The sequence below is a fragment of the Pygoscelis adeliae genome, unplaced genomic scaffold (genome assembly GCF_000699105.1).
Source record: "Pygoscelis adeliae isolate BGI_AS28 unplaced genomic scaffold, ASM69910v1 Scaffold184, whole genome shotgun sequence".
Classification (NCBI taxonomy): Eukaryota; Metazoa; Chordata; class Aves; order Sphenisciformes; family Spheniscidae; genus Pygoscelis; species Pygoscelis adeliae.
Window position 1 is genome coordinate 343533 of NW_008824541.1, and position 3902 is coordinate 347434.

At 60.1% G+C, this 3902-nt stretch overlaps 1 protein-coding gene across 1 annotated transcript in view; it reads right to left on the reverse strand.

The window, feature by feature from the left end:
• Positions 1 to 3902, reverse strand: part of LOC103914934 (protein sidekick-2-like) — a gene marked incomplete at its 5' end in the record, with an annotated part of 38233 nt that overhangs the window by 34041 nt on the left and 290 nt on the right.

Sequence of the window (3902 nt, forward strand, 5' to 3'; positions counted from 1 at the left end):
CTGGAGCCCCGGGCACCAGGAGCTCACTGAAGGGCTCCCACTTAGCCTGGCTGTGACCCCTCTGATGTTCATCAGCTTCCATTAATTATATTATTGAATGGCAGTTAGGTCCCCAGGGGAGAAGGCTGCACTTCACACCTGGGCTGGCAAAGAGCTGGTCCAGCCAGAGAAGGGACGTGCTCCCAGCCAGCAGCGTCACAGGTTGGGGTACCAGCAGGGAGGCGGGGGTGAACCGCCCCGTTTGCCCCCAGGCCTGTGTTTTTGAAAGGCTCCTGGCTCCACGTTTTACATAATTTGGGAACGAAGTACAGGTGTCAAACATCTGGAGTCCTCAAAAGGCCATAAAGGCTTGGTGGGGTCCCACGTGTGCAGCATGCCATGTTCCCTGCATCCCTGGGGGACACGTACCCCAAAACATCCCAACCCAGCGAGGCGGGGGTCAAAACAGCCCCAAATCTGCCCCTCCTCGGTGAGCCCACGCGGGGCGGCTCCTGCCAACCCTCCCCATGCACGGGAGCAGAGAGAGGCACCACGTGCTGGAAACCAACCCCGGGGCTTGCGGGGTCTTGGGGCTGCAGTTTGCCCGAGAAACCCACGCAGGGCCGGGAGGATCAGTCGTGCCAATGCTGTTTTGCTGCGGTGAGCACCACAGTGGCGAAGCCAGTAAGTGTCGGAGATGTAATTACACTTTCCCAGGCCCCGAGCTCCCGGCAAAGAGGATCTGGGCTCTTGGGAAGAGGCGGGGGATCCTTTAGAAGCTGCTGGGCTCCCGCACCAGCTGCAGAGGGATGTGGGGAGAGGAAAGAGGGCTGATTTAGTAAATAGAAGATGCATCTCTATGGATGGGAGTCTGTCCAGAGGTAGTCTATGTGCAAGGTAATTTCCGAAGGCAGCAGGACTCAATGCAACCCTTAATAGGACAATCTCATGTGATAGATTACCAGACCCAACTAATCTGCATGTTAAATTTCTTGTATGAGAAATAAATATCCTCAATTCACCAGAGAAGCGCCTTCCTTCGGAGGATTTCATTAAAGACATCAAGCTGCCTGATTTGCATGTTACGATTCCTCGTACGAGAAGTCAGGCTCCGGAGAGCTCGCAGGAGAGCCCGGCACCGGTGAGATTATGCACAGAAAAACAGAGCTGGCCCTGGAGAGCGCAGTGCCGGCGTGCCAGGGCACGGGAGCGGAGCGCACCGGCAAGCCTCCACCACCCGCCCTGCCGTCACCTTAACAAAGGTCACAACAGGCATCAGAGGGGATGGGGTTTTGCTGTGGGGTCCCCAGGCGTGGGAGGCAGCTGGGGTCCCATGGGAGAGCTCTCTCCATGCACCCCGTGCCAGCGGCAGGCAACGGAGGCAGCAAGTGGGTGAAGGCAGGCTGGTCCCTGATCCCCCACGGTCCCCAGGGATGCTCCCGGTGGGGGACGGGTCCATGTGCACACAGAAGAGCCAGGCTGGTCCCCAATCCCCCGCAGTCCCCAGGGATGCTCCCAAGGGGGGATGGCTCCACGCACACACAGAGCCAGGCTGGTCCCCAATCCCTCTGTGGTCCCTGATCACACTTGATCCCCAGGGATGCTCCTGAGGGAGAACAGCTCCGCATGCACAGGGAGCCAAACTGGTCCACGGTCCCCCCACAATCGCTGGTCCACGGTCCCCCCACGATCCCCAGGGATGCTGCCGAGGGGTCGGCTCCACCTGCACGCAGATCGCCGGCTCGGGGCCGGGGACTTGCTGAGCCCGTTCCCCACCTGCCCTTCGCCGCACATCAACAAGTCACTCCGGTGGCAAGCTGGCGGCTGAATCGCTGCGGGAAGGAAAGGGCGGTTGCCATGGAAACACGCTGCCAAACTGGGAGAGCGGCTCCTTCCCTTAAAACGCGGCGTGAGCTCGGCAGACCAACAGATGAGGAGGAACCAGAGCAGCTAACGGGGAGCACGGGGCCGAGGGGCCGCAAACCCCAGCCCACAGCCCCCAGAAAAATGGGTAAAATGCACAAGGGCAATAGCAGGCAGTGGTGCCGGTGGGATGCCCTGCTGCAGGAGAGGATTTGGGGAGGAACGGTGAGGATGCTGAGGACAAAACGGCAAAGCACAGTGCATCCTGTCACGGGCACGGCCAGGCCCCGGGGAAGATCCCTCCTGCCCCCGGAGTGGGGACACGCCAGGGGGACACATGCCAGCCCCGAGCTGGGGGGACTGGCTGCATCCCACATCCCTCACCCACACTGCCGATGCACCCACAGCCATTCCTGGCCCTCGCATGGACAGGAGCATCCCTGAGCCTCCTCGGCCATCAGCACCAGCCCTCCCATCTCCAAGGATTACTCTGTTTCTAAACTCGTTAACTTTTAATTACTACCTTCCCACCGCCTGAGCAGGCTGGCTCTGTGCCACCGACATCTCTATTAAAATTCAATTTCTGCCCATCATAACTAATTTTGGTACTTCGCCTTCCTCACCGGCAGCCTTCAATTCCAGGCAAGACATCCAAACTCTCATCTCAACACATTAAATCCCCGCAGAGACCCGGGGACAGGCAGCGCACACCGGGCAGAACGAAGCTGATGCCAGCAGGTTGCATCCTTGCCGCGGAGAGGATGGGTTAAAGCCAGGCAGCGATTTGCATAGAGGCTGTTTGCTTCATTAGCTGCGGCTGGGTTTGTTTGGGTTTTCCCCACGTGTTTGTTTATTTTCTCTCTTCCTTCCTTAATCCTTTCTGGCTGGATGCTGGAGCCAGAGGCTCCAGGGAAAGGGAGTCACCTTGGCACAGGGATGCAGGGCTCCAGAGCTGCCAGGCATCCCAGAGCAGAGACATGAGCGCTGGCCCCTTTCCTACAGAAGGGTAAACTGAGGCACGGAGCAAGCCCAGGAGCAGACCCAGGAAAGGAAGCAAGGAGTCCCCGTTCTGGGTTTGGAGGTGCCTCCCAGGCACCCTGACCCGCTCTGGGTATGGGGCAGAGCCGGGGGTCGGGGTCCTGATGTCTTTCTCCTGCCTGGGGCAGGTGGCTCTGCCCCAGCGCTGTGCAGCTGCCCTGGAGGAGCCCCTGCACGGGCTCTGTGTCCCCCCATCCTGCTGTCACCACTGTCCCCACAATCCCATTTAAGGGCTGACATTCTGCATTGCTCCCGCTGCAGCCATCGTGACTCCTGACAGGCGTGAGCTGTGGAAATCGCGGGGCTCAACAGGTCTCTGAGCTTTGACACCGGGGCTAGGGACAAGGGACCGGTCCCATGGGGCACCCGGCACTGGTGCAAACACCCAGCACCGAGCCGGGGGCATCGCAGAACTGCAGCCACCACGGCTTAGGGGGGGACCAGCCCCCAGGCTCCCCAAAGGTGGCCACTGCTCCAGCACCCAGCATGGCACCATGCCGGGGAGCGGACCCAGCACCCAGCGTGGCACATGGTGCCGGGGAGGGGACGTCACCCAGCCACATTGTCTGCATTCCTGGCATCCCGGAGCAGCCCCGTGTTGCTACAGCAACACGAAGCCTTTGGATTCAATGCGTTTAAACGGGGAACGGCTTGTCTCGGGCTGAATTATTGATTAAAACAGAGAGGATGACACACGCAGACAGAAGAGATGGTGAGAGGTGCCTGGCTTGATTTAAAGGCGAGCTCCAAGCAGGCAGTGATGCGGAGCCGGCCACCCTGTAGCAGGATTAGCCGGCGCACAGGGCTGGATGCCCAAACCCAGGGCGATCTCTCATGCCGCCCTTTCTTGCTCCTTTCCCGGGTCGGGCCACGAGCCGGCCGTGATCTGCGGCCCGGTGCTAAATCCACTCTGTGCAAATGCCTCCTCCCCAGTGTTGATCTGCTTAAATCCACCGTTTGCTCTCCAAACAGAGGAGGCAAGCTCCCGGCATGCTAACCGCTGCCTCCACGCCGCCTGCCTA